General features: G+C 43.2%; 3 non-coding genes across 3 annotated transcripts; all 3 read left to right on the top strand.

The window, feature by feature from the left end:
• The first annotated feature begins 298 nt into the window (after positions 1-298).
• On the top strand, positions 299-369 carry trnag-gcc (transfer RNA glycine (anticodon GCC)). Its single transcript has one exon. It is a non-coding gene; the product is annotated as a tRNA-Gly (tRNA).
• A 2,066-nt stretch (positions 370-2,435) lies between these two features.
• trnas-aga (transfer RNA serine (anticodon AGA)) lies at positions 2,436-2,517 on the top strand. The gene has a single exon. It is a non-coding gene; the product is annotated as a tRNA-Ser (tRNA).
• A 2,593-nt stretch (positions 2,518-5,110) lies between these two features.
• On the top strand, positions 5,111-5,192 carry trnas-aga (transfer RNA serine (anticodon AGA)). The gene has a single exon. It is a non-coding gene; the product is annotated as a tRNA-Ser (tRNA).
• Positions 5,193-18,993: the final 13,801 nt, after the last annotated feature.

The raw sequence follows: 18,993 nt of genomic DNA, 5'->3' as shown, positions 1-18,993 counted from the left end.
TGGAAGCAGATGGCGACGCTTTTTGCGGTCGCGTGTCTTGTGCCCCATTTCCGGCCTTTAACATTGAATCAATAAAGCTGTTAGAACCGACACCATAGGTGCTTTTCTTACAACTTTTGATCTGACTCAGTTTCGGAATGCAATTCCTGAACACTGCGAGAGACAACCTAGGCTGCCAAAAGTCTCCGAAACCAAATTTTGATAGCAGAAAATTCTCACTCGTCCAGAAGTTCCCTTGGGACCCAACATCCAGCACAGAGTGGTAAAAAAGCGTCTTTCTTGGAGACCTTTGCAGCGTGCATTGGTGGTTCAGTGGTAGAATTCTCGCCTGCCACGCGGGAGGCCCGGGTTCGATTCCCGGCCAATACAGTGGTTTTTTCAGTGAGCGGCTCAACTCGCAACTCGCAACTGAAAACCCACTGAAGCTTAGAAGCTGTGAGCCAGGTCAGTACCCGGATGAGGGTGACCTACAGGGAAAAGCGAAGCTTACAGCTGGAAACGGTGTTAATGGAGCCAGCGGTGGGGCGCTCCCCCTGAGGTCTGTGCGGGTCCCGATGCCCCAGTATAGTGACGGAGACGCTGTGTGGTAAAAAGGCGCCGTCTTTTGGATGAGATGTAAAACCGAGTCATAGCTCTCTGTGGTCATTAAAAGTGACCACCAAAACCTTTGACAAAAGCTCTTGGTAATTGATGGTCTTCAATAATGCTTCTCCTTTAGGTACATTTGAAATCAGCTGAAAATGCTGTGAAATGGGGGGGCACTTCAGGCCAGTGTAGGATTTGGGTTACAAGAACCATTAAACAGTACGAGAAAGCCCGTACACTGAATCGCTGGGCTTTCTATTCAAAGGACAAAAGAAACTTCCCTGAATTCCATTTTTTGCAGCACAGAGAGGACAGCGGGCACGAGGCCTGTTAGCTCAGTTGGTTAGAGCGTGGTGCTAATAACGCCAAGGTCGCGGGATCGCTCCCCGCTCGGGCCAGGCAGTCTCCTCTTCTCCTGCCAAAACCCGTCGCTTTCTTGCTGTGGTGAGATTGGTGGTAATGCAAAGACGCCACATACTGCCGACAGACGAGAGTGTTGCGGGAGAAGAGAGAAGTGATGGAAGATTGAAGAGTGTCCTAGGTGGAGCCAAGATGAAGTGTCACAATTGCATAGGGGAGGATTTCAAATGTTTAAGATGGTAAAAATAACCGGAAGTGATCCCCCAGTCCGGCGCAGTCTGACGTACTTCTGTCATATAAAGTGAAACCAGATGTCGAACTGGAGCCTCACCATTTGCATAAGTGAGGCTCCAGTTATACATCTAGTTTCACTTTAAATGACAAAACTGAAGAGACTTAAAAGAGCTGGAGAGGATTTCTTACAACTTTTGAGCCGGCACAGTTTTCGAAAACGTTTTCTTCACGCTGCACTATACAACACAGACAGCCAAGAGTCTCCAAAACAAAACGAATTGACAGATAGGAGAAAAGTCCCACTCGTTCTAAAGTTCCCAAAATCCAGCACTGAGCGTAAACAAAGTGTTCAAGTAGCGTGGGAATGCTACCCCTAATCCTAGCTGGAGTTTGAGCGTCTGGTTCAGAGTTTGCTCAAGAGTTTACCTTTCACAGATGCGCAAAGATGAATGTTGAGGGTGCACGCTTCAAGGCGCCTTACAGTGCAGGGAGTGATTAGAGACGATTCGTGACTTGTGCTCGTTCCCATATACCGTACGCCCCGGGTTGCAGTGCTAGGATGACGTCCAATACCGCTTCGGCACGTAACGGCATTATATTCAAGTGCAGGACGTGAGGGTTTTATTTTGTTCGTTTTGTTCTGCTCTGCTTTGCTTTGTTTTGCTTTCCATGGCGTTCGTAAGAGCGTCAATAAAAAGGCGATTCCTGCGTCTAACACGAATGTAAGAGCTATTTCAAGTGCGGCTTCTAAAATGCTTGTAGACATTTGTCTGTTGTTGATTGTTTTTTTGTGTCTAACAAAGTGCCATTTTCCTGTCCGGACGGGGAGACTTTTTCATTCCCACATGAAGCAACCCTTAAGTCCTCTGAGGCGTGTCTGTCTGCAAGGTTTGTATTTTGGAAAGGTTTTTTTTTTTAACGGAGAATGACTTTGAAAAAGATTTCCGCCGGCGTCTCGCGATCCATGTGAGATTGTAGCAAGAACATGGTGCGGCTTCTTAAATGCTTGTGGACATTTGTCTGTTGTTGATTGTTTCTTTGTGTCTAACAAAGTGCCATTTTCCTGTCCGGACGGGGAGACTTTATCATTCCCACATGAAGCCACCCTTAAGTCCTCTGAGGCGTGTCTGTCTGCAAGGCTTGTATTTTGGAAAGGTTTTTTTTTTTAATGGAGAACGACTTTGAAAAAGGTTTCCGCCGGCGCCTCGCGATCCATGTGAGATTGTAGCAAGAACGCAGCAAAGGTGGCACTTGCTGTAGTCGTGGCCGAGTGGTTAAGGCGATGGACTAGAAATCCATTGGGGTCTCCCCGCGCAGGTTCGAATCCTGCCGACTACGGTGTCCTCCTCACGTCGTCGTGTGCCGGCGCAAGCAAGGAAAAGTGCCTTTCTGCTTTTCCTGGTGGTTTTAAAACGCGAGATCGCTTGTACCCGCTGCCTTGGAAAGAAATGCTTCAGCGTCCGCAAACGGCATTTTGCAGCTGGAAGCAGATGGCGACGCTTTTTGCGGTCGCGTGTCTTGTGCCCCATTTCCGGCCTTTAACATTGAATCAATAAAGCTGTTAGAACCGACACCATAGGTGCTTTTCTTACAACTTTTGATCTGACTCAGTTTCGGAATGCAATTCCTGAACACTGCGAGAGACAACCTAGGCTGCCAAAAGTCTCCGAAACCAAATTTTGATAGCAGAAAATTCTCACTCGTCCAGAAGTTCCCTTGGGACCCAACATCCAGCACAGAGTGGTAAAAAAGCGTCTTTTTTGGAGACCTTTGCAGCGTGCATTGGTGGTTCAGTGGTAGAATTCTCACCTGCCACACGGGAGGCCCGGGTTCGATTCCCGGCCAATGCAGTGGTTTTTTCAGTGAGCGGCTCCATCACTTGCATCCTCTTTCAACTCGCAACTGAAAACCCACTGAAGCTTAGAAGCTGTGAGCCAGGTCAGTACCCGGATGAGGGTGACCTACAGGGAAAAGCAAAGCTTACAGCTGGAAACGGTGTTAATGGAGCCAGCGGTGGGGCGCTCCCCCTGAGGTTTGTGCGGGTCCCGATGCCCCAGTATAGTGACGGAGACGCTGTGTGGTAAAAAGGCGCCGTCTTTTGGATGAGATGTAAAACCGAGTCATAGCTCTCTGTGGTCATTAAAAGTGACCACCAAAACCTTTGACAAAAGCTCTTGGTAATTGATGGTCTTCAATAATGCTTCTCCTTTAGGTACATTTGAAATCAGCTGAAAATGCTGTGAAATGGGGGGGCACTTCAGGCCAGTGTAGGATTTGGGTTACAAGAACCATTAAACAGTACGAGAAAGCCCGTACACTGAATCGCTGGGCTTTCTATTCAAAGGACAAAAGAAACTTCCCTGAATTCCATTTTTTGCAGCACAGAGAAGACAGCGGGCACGAGGCCTGTTACCTCAGTTGGTTAGAGCGTGGTGCTAATAAAGCCAAGGTCGCGGGATCGCTCCCCGTTGGGGCCAGGCAGTCTCCTCCTCTCTTGCCAAAACCCGTCGCTTTCTTGCTGTGGTGAGATTGGTGGTAATGCAAAGACGCCACATACTGCCGACAGACGAGAGTGTTGCGGGAGAAGAGAGAAGTGATGGAAGATTGAAGAGTGTCCTAGGTGGAGCCTAGATGAAGTGTCACAATTGCATAGGGGAGGATTTCAAATGTTTAAGATGGTAAAAATAACCGGAAGTGATCCCCCAGTCCGGCGCAGTCTGACGTACTTCTGTCATATAAAGTGAAACCAGATGTCGAACTGGAGCCTCACCATTTGCATAAGTGAGGCTCCAGTTATACATCTAGTTTCACTTTAAATGACAAAACTGAAGAGACTTAAAAGAGCTGGAGAGGATTTCTTACAACTTTTGAGCCGGCACAGTTTTCGAAAACGTTTTCTTCACGCTGCACTATACAACACAGACAGCCAAGAGTCTCCAAAACAAAACGAATTGACAGATAGGAGAAAAGTCCCACTCGTTCTAAAGTTCCCAAAATCCAGCACTGAGCGTAAACAAAGTGTTCAAGTAGCGTGGGAATGCTACCCCTAATCCTAGCTGGAATTTGAGCGTCTGGTTCAGAGTTTGCTCAAGAGTTTACCTTTCACAGATGCGCAAAGATGAATGTTGAGGGTGCACGCTTCAAGGCGCCTTACAGTGCAGGGAGTGATTAGAGACGATTCGTGACTTGTGCTCGTTCCCATATACCGTACGCCCGGGGTTGCAGTGCTAGGATGACGTCCAATACCGCTTCGGCACGTAACGGCATTATATTCAAGTGCAGGACGTGAGGGTTTTATTTTGTTCGTTTTGTTCTGCTCTGCTTTGCTTTGTTTTGCTTTCCATGGCGTCCGTAAGAGCGTCAATAAAAAGGCGATTCCTGCGTCTAACACGAATGTAAGAGCTATTTCAAGTGCGGCTTCTAAAATGCTTGTAGACATTTGTCTGTTGTTGATTGTTTTTTTGTGTCTAACAAAGTGCCATTTTCCTGTCCGGACGGGGAGACTTTTTCATTCCCACATGAAGCAACCCTTAAGTCCTCTGAGGCGTGTCTGTCTGCAAGGTTTGTATTTTGGAAAGGTTTTTTTTTTTTTAACGGAGAACGACTTTGAAAATGATTTCTGCCGGCGTCTCGCGATCCATGTGAGATTGTAACAAGAACATGGTGCGGCTTCTTAAATGCTTGTGGACATTTGTCTGTTGTTGATTGTTTCTTTGTGTCTAACAAAGTGCCATTTTCCTGTCCGGACGGGGAGACTTTATCATTCCCACATGAAGCCACCCTTAAGTCCTCTGAGGCGTGTCTGTCTGCAAGGCTTGTATTTTGGAAAGGTTTTGTTTTTTAATGGAGAACGACTTTGAAAAAGGTTTCCGCCGGCGCCTCGCGATCCATGTGAGATTGTAGCAAGAAGGCAGCAATGGCGGTGCTTTCTGTAGTCGTGGCCGAGTGGTTAAGGCGATGGACTAGAAATCCATTGGGGTCTCCCTGCGCAGGTTCGAATCCTGCCGACTACAGTGTCCTCCTCACGTCGTCGTGTGCCGCCGCAAACAAGGAAAAGTGCCTTTCTGCTTTTTCTGGTGGTTTTAAAACGCGAGATCGCTTGTACCCGCTGCCTTGGAAAGAAATGCTTCAGCGTCCGCAAACGGCATTTTGCAGCTGGAAGAAGATGGCGACGCTTTTTGCGGTCGCGTGTCTTGTGCCCCATTTCCGGCCTTTAACATTGAATCAATAAAGCTGTTAGAACCGACACCATAGGTGCTTTTCTTACAACTTTTGATCTGACTCAGTTTCGGAATGCAATTCCTGAACACTGCGAGAGACAACCTAGGCTGCCAAAAGTCTCCGAAACCAAATTTTGATAGCAGAAAATTCTCACTCGTCCAGAAGTTCCCTTGGGACCCAACATCCAGCACAGAGTGGTAAAAAAGCATTTTTTTTGTAAACCTTCACAGTGTGCATTGGTGGTTCAGTGGTAGAATTCTCACCTGCCACGCGGGAGGCCCGGGTTCGATTCCCGGCCAATGCAGTGGCTTTTGCAGCGAGCGGCTCCATCACTTGCATCCCCTTTCAACTCACAACTGAAAACCCACTGAATCTTAGAAGCTGTGAGCCAGGTCAGTACCCGGATGAGGGTGACCTACAGGGAAAAACAAAGTTTACAGCTGGAAGCGGTGTTAATGGAGCCAGCGGTGGGGCGCTCACCCTGAGGTCTGTGCGGGTCTCAATGCCCCAGTATAGTGACGGAGACGCTGTGTGGTAAAAAGGCGCCGTCTTTTGGATGAGATGTAAAACCGAGGTCATAGCTCTCTGTGGTCATTAAAAGTTATGAAAGCTATGTCTCCCCGTTCGGACAGGAAAATGGCACTTTGTTAGACACAAAAAAACAATCAACAACAGACAAATGTCTACAAGCATTTTAGAAGCCGCACTTGAAATAGCTCTTACATTCGTGTTAGACGCAGGAATCGCCTTTTTATTGACGCTCTTACGAACGCCATGGAAAGCAAAACAAAGCAAAGCAGAGCAGAACAAAACGAACAAAATAAAACCCTCACGTCCTGCACTTGAATATAATGCCGTTACGTGCCGAAGCGGTATTGGACGTCATCCTAGCACTGCAACCCGGGGCATACGGTATATGGGAACGAGCACACGTCAGGAATCGTCTCTAATCACTCCCTGCACTGTAAGGCGCCTTGAAGCGTGCACCCTCAACATTCATCTTTGCGCATCTGTGAAAGGTAAACTCTTGAGCAAACTCTGAACCAGACGCTCAAACTCCAGCTAGGATTAGGGGTAGCATTCCCATGCTACTTGAACACTTTGTTTACGCTCAGTGCTGGATTTTGGGAACTTTAGGACGAGTGGGACTTTTCTCCTATCTGTCAATTCGTTTTGTTTTGGAGACTCTTGGCTGTCTGTGTTGTATAGTGCAGCGTGAAGAAAACGTTTTCGAAAACTGTGCCGGCTCAAAAGTTGTAAGAAATCCTCTCCAGCTCTTTTAAGTCTCTTCAGTTTTGTCATTTAAAGTGAAACTAGATGTATAACTGGAGCCTCACTTATGCAAATGGTGAGGCTCCAGTTCGACATCTAGTTTCACTTTATTTGACAGAAGTACGTCAGACTGCGCCGGACTGGGGGATCACTTCCGGTTATTTTTACCATCTTAAACATTTGAAATCCTCCCCTATGCAATTGTGACACTTCATCTTGGCTCCACCTAGGACACTCTTCAATCTTCCATCACTTCTCTCTTCTCCCGCAACACTCTCGTCTGTCGGCAGTATGTGGCGTCTTCGCATTACCACCAATCTCACCACAGCAAGAAAGCAACGGGTTTTGGCAAGAGAAGAGGAGACTGCCTGGCCCGAACCCGCGACCTTGGCGTGATTAGCACCACGCTCTAACCAACTGAGCTAACAAGCCTCGTGCCCGCTGTCCTCTCTGTGCTGCAATTCTTTGAATAGAAAGCCCTGCGATTCAGTGTACGGGCTTTCTTGTGCTGTTTAATGGTTCTTGTAACCCAAATCCTACACTGGCCTGAAGTGCCCCCCCATTTCACAGCAGTTTTCAGCTGATTTCAAATGTACCTAAAGGAGAAGCATTATTGAAGACCATCAATTACCAAGAGCTTTTGTCAAAAAGGCATACTGGGGCATTGGGACCAGCACAGACCTCAGGGTGAGCGCCCCACCACTGGCTCCATTAACACCGCTTCCAGCTGTAAGCTTTGCTTTTCCCTGTAGGTCACCCTCATCCAGGTACTGATCTGGTCACAGCTTCTAAGCTTCAGTGGGTTTTCAGTTGCAAGTTGAAAGGGGATGCAAGTGATGGAGCCGCTTGCTGCAAAAGCCACTGCATTGGCCGGGAATCGAACCCGTCTTAACATATCTTAAGCAGCTCCAACAATTACAGCTACACATCAAAGGACAGGACTTGAGACAGGACCAACCGGTCATCTCATGCTACATATCAAAGGATAGCTACACATCAAAGGACAGGACATGAGACAGGACCAACCGGTCAACTAATGCTACATATCAAAGGGCACGACGAATACACATGAAGCTGAAACAAAACAACTTCCTGAGATCATACTGTATATAAGAGCTGGGAAACCCTTGCAGTTTGTCTGTCCTGCGGGGCAGACCCAACGTGCGTTGATGTCCTTATTGAGCTCAATAAAACAACTGAATCCACAAAGACTGTGTCCTGCTCCTGTGATGAAGGATTTCCCACAACAATTTGGCGTAGTCGGCAAGGATTCTCCAGGTTTCCGGTAATTCCCAGACGGCACACAGGGTGAGTATATTTTATACGTTACCACCCAATTAGGTTACCGTAAGGGAAGGGTTAGGGTTAAGGTAGGGGAACAAAGCTCTTTCTCCCAGATTTTCTCTAAGAAGGGACCATCTGGGACAAGGAGTGTTGCACTCTCCTTCCAACGACTGAAACCCTCCCAGTTTATTTTCTGATGTTCAGGCCATGTGGAAAGGTAGTCTGAAGTCTTTTGATCCACTCAGTTTCCTTTTTCTTTCTTTCCATCTCTGTCCAGTTGGGGTTGCTCTCCAGTCCTGTGGCCTCCAGCGCTTCCAGCCCGTGCTGTAGGAAGTGTGCCACCAGGTGAGTCCTCCTTTCCCGCTGGTTCCGGATGTTGTACCTGTGTTGTGCCAGTCGGGTTCGGATGGAGTTACCTGTTTCCCCCACATAGGTCACCCCGCACGTTTTGCACTGGATGCCATAGACAGCGTTATTGGTGTTTTCTGAGAGCGCCCTTTGCAACTGGAGGATTTCTTTGGTTTTGTTGTTTTGGATGGTTGTTTTTTGTTTGAAGTGTTTGGCTTTTGGTGTATTTGATCTGTTTTGTACCGGTTTTAGTTTGCTTTGGACTAAATAATCCTGTAGGTTTTTGTTTTTTCTATATGCAGATATGATTTTGTGTTTCCTCAGTAGGTTTGTGTTTTCTAATATCGTGGTGAATGTAGACTTTAGTGTTTGGTTGGTTATTATGCTGAGTTGGGAGTATGTTGTGATGAGGGGTATTATTTTGCTGTCATCAGGTGTTTTTCTGTTTAGAAATGTTTGTGCCACATTTTTGAGGAAACTTCGTGTGTATCCTCTCTGGTGTAGAGCTTGGAAGAGTATGTGTTTGGCTTCTTCAAAGTCTTGTTGTTGTGTGCAGATTTTGTGGAAGCGTAGGAGCTGTGATTTTACCAGTCCTTTGAAAGTATGTTTTGGGTGGAAGCTGTCTTTGTGGAGTAAGCCGTGTGTGTCCGTGTCTTTGAAATATACCTTGATGTCCAGTTTGCCTGTGTTGTTGAAGGAGGAACCCTTGTATGTGGTGGTGTCTAGGAAGTCTATGTGGTTTTCATGCTTGGTGTATTTGAGTTTAATGGACCTGTGGTGTGTGTTGAGGGTGTTAATGAATTCTTGAAAGGCCTGTGGGCCGTGCGTCCAGGTTCCCCAGATGTCGTCAAGGTACCTGAAGTAGTGTGTAGGTTTGTGTGTACATTTTGGGAATACTGTGGCTTCCCAATGGGCCATATAGATGTCAGCATACAGATGCAGCCATTCAAAGTGCGCGTTACAGACACGTACCGCAGGTGGCGTCGCGCAGCGTGACGCAAGATGACGCGTGGCACCGCAGTACGTGATTGGTTGACCAACAGGGGCACTCGTGGTCCGTTGGTCTGTCGTAGAAAGACTTACTGTACAGTAAACGTCTTTGCTGTGCCCGTTGTAGATATTGAATTTTACCACTGAAGGGAAATCTTAGTAGCTGAGCATAAAAAGAATAGGAGCATACTGTAACGCGTGTGAAGGCCATAAACTATATTAATTTTGGAACATAAACATACAGTATATACAGTAGCTGGTCTTGGTACTTTAAAGAAAAAAATACACACCAGTATTCCATTTCTCCCTAAACATTTTAAGCTTCGAAGTCTTTAACTAACGTGATACCGGAGTCAACAAGCATACTTTTAGAATTTGATTAAAAGGGAATATAATATGGAATTGCGCATCTAAAGAATTTAATAACGGTATGATTATATCCGTGTACTGCGACAGGGCTGTGTAGGGCTGTTTCGCCTCTCACTTCATGCAACTGTACCAGGAAGAGGATTTCTTTCTATTCGAAACGTGTATTTTAAAAGTTTAAGAAGTAAAAACCTTACAGCGTACACAGATTTCTAAACTGATCAGGATCGTTATCTTTGTCTTATGCATAATAATGTTCACCGCTCTGTCCAGCAAATTAATAATAAACTTTATTTTATATAGCGTTTTAAACGAATAAGTAATTAGATTGCTCATAAACCTAATCACTTGCTTTTTCTTTTTATTTAGGCTCAGATTTCAACTATAGATCGTATTATTAATAACCATAATAACAACCAACCAACAAAAACAACCATATAAACATAATACCAACCAAAAACATAGATAACGACCACAATACAAAATCAAATATATCAAACCAATATACTCCGCAATTCCTACAATTATCATAATCCCGCCCCTTATGCAAAACCAAACCCTCCTCCCATCCCAGTTTATCCTCTTTATCATAAACAAAATCCACTTCAATATTCAACATAAAGCCTTACTGCTTGCTGGGTTTTTGAGGAGGGGTGTCTTTCGCTGGAAATCTCGCCTGCTTCTACTTTACGAGTACAACCCCCTCTCTGCAGGAGTGCTGGCTGTGACGAATTAAACCGGTTTCACAAGTATTGTAGGTACAGTGTTAACTGGTAGCTGGGCACCTCAATTAAGTCGCTTTAACATGCTAATGCATTGGTGTATCATTTTATTTTTTAACAAACATTTCTTTGAAAAAATGAAACGTTTCCCTTGGTCAGAGATTAAATAAAACCTCACTCGCACCAAACAAATTTATATTTCTAAATGTCACAACATGATCGAATTTAAGTCTTTTTAATTGCAAAAATGCACTTGGAATCTGTCCAAGCCCTCCTACGAAAATTATTTAAACTGCGACACTGATCATTCATCTCTAAATAAACTTTATTTTATATAGCGTTTTAGGCGAATAGGTAATTAGATTGCTCATAAACCTAATCGCTTTTTCTACATAAACACAGCGTGATTGCTCTCTGAAAATGCTTTTCCTTTATATTTAGGCTCAGATTTCAACTATAGATCGCATTATTATAAACTTTCTTGGAAAAATGTATTTTATGTAAACCATGTTTGCTATTAATTCATTTAGGGCTAAAATACGTTCATTGTCTTCCAATCGAGTCGAGTTGACATTAGAAGCTTGCCACTCCCGGACTGTTACACCAATGCATTAGCATGTTAAAGCGACTTAATTGAGGTGCCCATCTACCAGTTAACACTGTACTTCCTACAATACTTGTGAAACCGGTTTAATTCGTCACAGCCAGCACTCCTGCAGAGAGGGGGTTGTACTCGTAAAGTAGAAGCAGGCGAGATTTCCAGCGAAAGACACCCCCCCTCAAAAACCCAGCAAGCAGTAAGGCTTTATGTTGAATATTGAAGTGGATTTTGTTTATGATAAAGAGGAGAAACTGGGATGGGAGGAGGGTTTGGTTTTGCATAAGGGGCGGGATTATGATAATTGGAGGAATTTGCGAGAGTATAATGGTTTGATATATTTGATTTTGTATTGTGGTCGTTATCTATGTTTTTGGTTGGTATTATGTTTATATGGTTGTTTTTGTTGGTTGGTTGTTATTATGGTTATTAATAATACGATCTATAGTTGAAATCTGAGCCTAAATAAAAAGAAAAAGCAAGTGATTAGGTTTGTGAGCAATCTAATTACTTATTCGTTTAAAACGCTATATAAAATAAAGTTTATTATTAATTTGCTGGACAGAGCGGTGAACATTATTATGCATAAGACAAAGATAACGATCCTGATCAGTTTAGAAATCTGTGTACGCTGTAAGGTTTTTACTTCTTAAACTTTTAAAATACACGTTTCGAATAGAAAGAAATCCTCTTCCTGGTACAGTTGCATGAAGTGAGAGGCGAAACAGCCCTACACAGCCCTGTCGCAGTACACGAATATAATCATATCGTTATTAAATTCTTTAGATACGTGATTCCATATTATATTAGCAGAAAAGCTTAAACTACCACTTTTTCACACGCTATTTCACGTTAGTTAAATTTAATTTATTTATATATTATATATTTATATCTCTGACCAAGGGAAACGTCTCATTTTTTCAAAGAAATGTTTGTTCACAACGGCGACTGTCAGAAGATAGGACACAGCGGCTCAGGCACCCGCTGAATGGAAAAGGGGCACTTTAATGTTCTGTATGGCTAATACTAAAGCCAATACTAATATTCAATACTTTAATATCCTTTTCTGTATGTTTAACAATAGTGGGTACTGGCCTAATTCGTCCCTGCTCCCGTTGTTAGGTGTTAATGTGTTGTTAAGTGTGAATTTGTAGCTGTTTCCCTGGGGTCTGGCTTTTTTTCTGGAAAACCATAACTGGTCTTGTCCAGATTGACTGTCGGCGCCCAGGTCTGATCTTTGTCTTCTAAGCTCTCTGTGTACAGTGGAGCCTCCTGTCCAGCCAGCACATGTCCACAGACATTCACAACAACGACATATCATAAAACGTTTGCACATATAGTGTGCAAAAATGCACTTTATTTACTAAAAATAAGACAGAGATACTGTATCAATTTATGTTGCATTAGCCTGATTATGATTAAAAAAACACATATAATTAAACACGCGTTTGCGATTTAAATCAAAACACGATTTAAATCAATATAAATGTTTATATTGTATCGCATACTGTCCAGCCTCCATTTCTCTATAAAAATTTACTCTATTACACACACACACAATAGAAGCAGGAAGCAGAAGCAGGGACCGTTGTCAGAAGGGAAGAAGGTGACTATTCATTGTTATCAAAAATGACTTAGAATCGATCATGTTGCGATATTTTGAAATATAAAAGTCAATTGATTGTCCATAATATCGCTATTCTATTTTTTCGAAGAAATGTTTGTTAAAAGAAAAGTCCAGCACCAGCTGGATTTGAACACACAACCTACAAGTTGTTAATCAGGCACATAGACCAGTAGGCTACAAGACAACTCGCATGACAGGGAGGCGAAACAGCCCTACATAGCCCTGTCGCAGTACACGAATATAATCATATCGTTATTAAATTCTTTAGATACGCGATTCCATATTATATTAGCAGAAAAGCTTAAAACTACCACTTTTTCACACGCTATTTCACATGCTAGTTAAATACTTCGATGCTTGAAATGTTTAGGGAGAAATGGAATACCAGTGTGTATTTTTCCTTTAAAGTACCGATTCCTGGAATCTGACTGGCTGACACCCTTCTGAAGTGGTTCCATAAAATCTGGTATACGGAAAAGAAAGCATTGATAAAAAAAGCCTGGATTCTCATGTATCTCATACAAGTATATTTTAATACAGTCTTTGCTGTGCTCTTGAGGATCCTTGTGATATTTTGAGCTCTAGTTGAATGATAAGTGTCGCATTTTAAATCATTTTCGTAGTTAGAAATTATGAAACGCCCTGTTAAAAGCAAGGGAGTTTTTATGCCCTTTGAAGTAAAACAAAATGCCTGACAAAGTATGGCTTGGACAGATTCCAAGTGCTTGTACAAATGTGCTAAAGAAATTATACTTTGAGTATACAGCTTGTCCAAAGTCATTCATTATTAATACTATTAGTAATATCTTCGGTAAAGGCTTTGATGCATAAATATATCTGATAAAGATAGGTTGTGTACTTTTGTCCAGCTGAGCAATCTTGCTTTCATAAAATATATACGCGATTCAATATTATATTCAATATTATATATTATATATATAAAATGTTTAGGGAGAAATGGAATACTGGTGTGTATTTTTTCTTTAAAGTACCGAGACCAGCCATATACTGTATGTTTATGTTCCAAAATTAATATCGTTTATGGCCTTCACACGCGTTGCAGTATGCTCCTATTCTTTTTATGCTCAGGCACTAAGATTTCCCTTCAGTGGTAAAATTCCATATAAATATTCAATACTTAAACGGGCACAGTTAAGACATTTAATATACATATAGATACGGTATACAGTACAGTTTGCATACGGTAATATGTTTATGTTCCTAAATCAATCTCTTTTATGAGCATGTGTAAGGCATGCTGAATCGATTCTCAAAAATTACTGTACTTTGCATGATTGGAAAAAAATGCGTGATTGCGAAATGCTGTGGTGTTACTTTTACAAAGACGGTCAATGAAAAAAAGAATGTGGACCAGGGCAATACTTTGAGTTTACAGCTTGTCCAAGGTAATTTATTATTAATACTATTAGTAATATCTTCGTTAAAGACTTTGATGGCTACAGCTCAAACATGAGAGGTTGAGCTTTATTAGCTCCACCTTGCGGAAATTCCGGATACTATTATTTTGCTAGCGGTATTTACCGGTAACTTGCGGTAGACTGCGTACAGCATACCGGAAAATAATGCGGTATCGCCCGCGCATTTTGAATGGCTGCATCTGTAGGGCGGAGCAAAGCGTTTCCCCATAGCAGTTCCTTTTATTTGTAAGTAGTATTGCTCTTCAAATTCAAAATCATTTTTGTTGAGGCTACTTTCCAATAGCTTCAGAATTTGTGTTTCTGGTCTGTTGCGGTCAGGGTATTTGAGAAAGCACTCCCGGACTGCTTTCAGTCCCTCCGTAGTTTCAATGTTGGTGTATAAACTGTCAATGTCAATGGTGAACAGAAAGGCTCCCTGTTGTATTGTAGCATTTTTGACTTTGGCTACAAAGTCATAGGTGTCTTTGATGTAACTTGGGTGGTGTTTAGAAATGGGGTTGAGGAAATGGTCTAGATATTCTGCTATTCTGTAGGATTCACTGTTGCAGTCGGACACTATGGGCCTCCCAGGTGGAATTTCGTAGGGGAGTGGCCATGTTTCTGGGGCTTTATGAATTTTGGGGAGGAGGTAGAAAATCCTCGGTCGTGGTGATTCCTCTCCTCTTAGGTAGAATGCCTGTTTTTTTGTTAGGTGTTTTAGTTCAACCAGAGTTTGTAGGATTTGCCCTATTTCTAGTGCTGTTTGTTTGTACAGCGGTTCTTCCAAAGTAGTATAGTGTTCCTGATTATTTAATTGTCTGTGTGCTTCTGCAAAGTATTGTTCTCTGTCCATGATAACTATTGCACTCCCTTTGTCTGCTGGTTTTATGACTATATGTTTGTTTTCCTTTAAATGTTTTAAGGCTATGGTTTCCTCCTTTGTTATGTTGTGTGAGTCCCTGTATGGTCGGAGTTTTCGTAGAATTCTGTTGTCCTCTTGAATGATTTCCTGGATTTCTGGTGGCAGTTGGTTTTCCCCTGGGTCCCAGCTGGATTTAGGCAGGAAGGGAACCCTTTCTGTGTCGGTGTCTTTATCCTCAAAGAAGGCGGTCAGTTTAAGGCGACGGTGGTATTGTCGGATTTCGCTTTTCAGTCTGGTTTTCTGACCTCTCTTTGTTCCTACTGTGGGAAAAATGATAAGCCCTTATTGAGGAGGTTGATTTGTTCAGTTGTGGGGTGGAAGTTGTTGCTTAGATTTACAATATTTTTGTTGTTCTTGTCCCCCTCTTGTTCTGTGGCTTTGGGGCTTACCAGTTTAAATGTTGTGACCAGTGGTCTAGCATTTTTTGAGCTGTTGCAGTGGTCCAGTGAATTCCATCTCTTTCTGTCTTGAAAAGGGCTTCTTCCAGTTTGGGGAGGTATGGCATGTTTTGCTGTATGTGATTGTTTATTGTGTCCAGATTTTTCCTGAATTCTGGTTGCAGGTCTCTGGAGTAATTAATCAGTGGGATGTATATTTCTGCAGATGGGAAGGATCCCTTAGCTTCCCGTAGCATCTGTTGTAGTTGTTTGATAGCTGTTTCCTTTGCTTTTTGTGCCTTGCTATTGATTCCAAAGGATAGAATGATTTTCTCCACTCCTGTGTTCCGGGGGGTGTATTGTAGGAGGTTTGCTGCATTGTAAAATGATGCTCCTGGGTAGCTTTCTATCTGTAGATCTGGATTTTCATAGGGGGGTATTCTTGATAAATTGGAGTCCCCTATGAAGAGCCAGCGTTTGTGGGCTTCCAGCTTCCAGTCTGTTAGCTTTCTTGTGGTCTTGTCATGTCGGTGTGGTCGGTATCTTGGTTGGGCTGGTGGTGGTGTGGAGGGGTAAAGCTCGGGGTTGGAGTCCGGGTTAGGGTTAGGATCAGGATCGGGGTTAGGATCAGGGTTCATGTCAGGGTTAAGATTAGTGTTAGGGTTAGGAAGAGACACTGGGAAAGCAGACATCCAACCCAGAAATCTGGCCCCATGAGATCCAGATCATATACTCCAGAAATAGATGACTTTCCTCCGATCCCCATGCCACAAAGGATCCGAAGAAAGCAGAGAAGACCAGAGGGAACCATGAGAAACACCCTAACTGGAATCTGTATCCCAAACAGCACCACCAGGGTACACCTTTCCCAGGACTCTAGCTCTGACCCTAACCTCAGCCCTAACACTAACGCTTATACTGACCTTAACACCAACCCCGACACCAACCCTAACCCTAACCTTATCCCCAACCCTAATCCTAACCCTGACATTAACCCTGATCCTAACCCCGACCCTGATCCTAACCCTAACCCAAATACTAACCCTGACATTAACCCTGATCCTAACCCCAACCCTGATCCTAACCCTAACCTTGACTCAGACCCCGACCTTTACCCCCCCACACCACCACCAGCCCAACCAAGATACCGACCACACCGGCATGACAAGACCACAAGAAAGCTAACGGACTGGAAGCTGGAAACCCACAAACGCTGGCTCTTCATAGGGGACTCCAATTTATCAAGAATACCCCCCTATGAAAATCCAGATTTACAGATAGAAAGCTACCCAGGAGCATCATTTTACAACGCAGCAAACCTCCTACAACACACTCCCCGGAACACAGGAGTGGAGAAAATCATTCTATCCTTTGGAATCAATAACAAGGCACAAAAAGCAAAGGAAACAGCTATCAAACAACTACAACAGATGCTACGGGAAGCTAAGGGATCCTTCCCATCTGCAGAAATATACATCCCACTGATTAATTACTCCAGAGACCTGTGAAGTGGAAATCTAATAAGTAAATTGATTCTTAAAATGTAGAGAGATTTGCAAAAAATATATTGGTGCTTTTAGATAATATATTTCAAGGATGTAATTGCTGTGCTACAGTACGTGCAGAATTTTAGAAAACAGTGCGTCAACAAAGTACACTGTTTAGGTTACTTTAGAAGACAATGTACCCAAACAATATATGCTGTCTGGGTCGTTAGAATTAACCGAAAGTAACTGATTAGCTTTGAATAACAAATCTAGTGCTTCTTCTCTCGCTCTATGATGTAATCTGTTTTGTCTTAGGGAAAGGGGAAGTTTTAGAAGGGATAAAGCGCTGAGCTTTTTTACAGCGCAACGTCTTATAAAAGCCCTGTACTGCTTGTAACAAATTGAGTCTCTGATTGCACTTTGCGAAGTGGCAGCAGGGCTCCCAATATTGCAATATTGAAATAAAGACCTTACTCAGGTGAGAACTCTCTCTTGTGGCTTCCTTGATAGTTATATTTCCATGACAATTTGGGGGCTCGTCCGGGATCACAAACCTGAACGCGAACGGCTGCTGAAACTCCATCCGGACCCGGACAATTTTAGCAAAATTGGACGAACCTCGGAGGATAAACTGTTTATCCTTCCAGAGACGCGTCTGGAGAATTGGCAGCTGTCTGACGTCAGTAAGTGATCCTTTAAAATTAATAGTTTGAGAAGCGAGCCACAGGGGTGTTCTCACGCGGGTTTGATGAGTCTGGGACTCATATAAAGAACTTATCTTAACACAGACGTGTGGTTTTTGCTCTGCGGAGTAGTTAATGTGATAAGGTTCTAAGTAAGGCACCGATCGGTAAAATTGGGAAATTAAAATTCAAAGACGAAAATGGGACCGAGCAGTCCAGCAAAAGTACATGTACGACAAATTCAGAGAAACAATTATAGCCTGGGTTAGAGTAGAAACATTTTTTATGTTCATGAACTGTAAAGCTAGGGTAATAGGTGTAAGGGAACTTGCACATAATTTATATATGATAATTAGGGGCCCATAACTATGAAGGATCTTTGTAAGTGAATCAGAATGAACAGAGGAAAGTTGAATTAGAAAAAAGAAGTTTCCTGAAGAAGGGGAAACTTAGAAGAGAAAGAGAAGAAAGGAAAGAAATTGAATTGGAAAACTTATGTAATGGAAAGAGGAATCACAGAAATAATGGGAAGCTTCAAAAAAGACTAGTCTTGAAACTAAAGAACAGCAAGCTGCAGCTAAAGTCATGGCCATGCGTACTAAAAAGAAAAAGTCTCCACCGAAATTAGAAAGCGGTCCGGAGCCAAAGCCTTTTCACTTGTTCGTGAAATGCCAATGTGCACTTTTCCAGGTCCAGAAGGAACTCCAGCATATGTACATTGACATTGGTCTCCTAGTGAATTATTTGCATTAGTTAAGTATTTTCCTAAATTGCCTGATGATCGTAAAGAATTTAGAAGAAAGGCAAGCCTTGTTCTTGATTGTCTTAAGCCTAATTACAGTGACATAACCTTGTTGCTAGATCATATTGTTCCTAAAGGTTTACAACGTCCTCTAAAAAGGAGGAGGCAGATTGGCGGATACGTGACCCAAATGATGAAGAAGTATCCATCTAAATTAAACCACACGGACATGGAGAGGAAAAGTTAGGCGGCCGCTTCTAAAAAGAGGTAAGGACTCCTCTTTTCTAAAAAGTCCCTTGTCCTCTCCATGTTGCTGTGGTGGGTTCAGGGTTTTCCTGAAGCTGAAGCGAGTACAACAGAAAAATGAGTTAATGGTGTATGTGTTTTTAGATGCCTGTTTTGTGAAGGTGGGGTAGAAAAAGAGGGATTGCTGAAGGAATAGCGTTTCGCCCTGCCCGTGCGAAAAAATCCAGGTGTTGCATCCTGGTACACGACTGTAGTACGGCTGAAGGTAGTAACTAGAACTGTACTCGCAGAAGAGCCGAAAATGGTAACTCGATTCAACTGTGTGTTTAAAGCCAGGATTTGGAACCTGGTCCGTGTTCCCGAATTGTGATAGTTCGTCAGTTTGTCTCGACTGGGGGATTCCGCGGGGCGCGTGGGAGACGTGAAAATGGTTTGGTGTGAAGAAAAAAAAAAAGTTTGATTCATCCAAAGTGAAACTTAAAAGAAATATTGACTGTCAGACGGAATTTAG

Source organism: Atractosteus spatula (assembly GCF_055471065.1).
Source record: "Atractosteus spatula isolate fAtrSpa1 chromosome 26 unlocalized genomic scaffold, fAtrSpa1.hap1 SUPER_26_unloc_1, whole genome shotgun sequence".
In the NCBI taxonomy this organism is placed as follows: domain Eukaryota; kingdom Metazoa; phylum Chordata; class Actinopteri; order Semionotiformes; family Lepisosteidae; genus Atractosteus; species Atractosteus spatula.
Note: the sequence above shows the minus strand (reverse complement) of the source record. Positions and strands in the feature narration are given on the sequence as shown.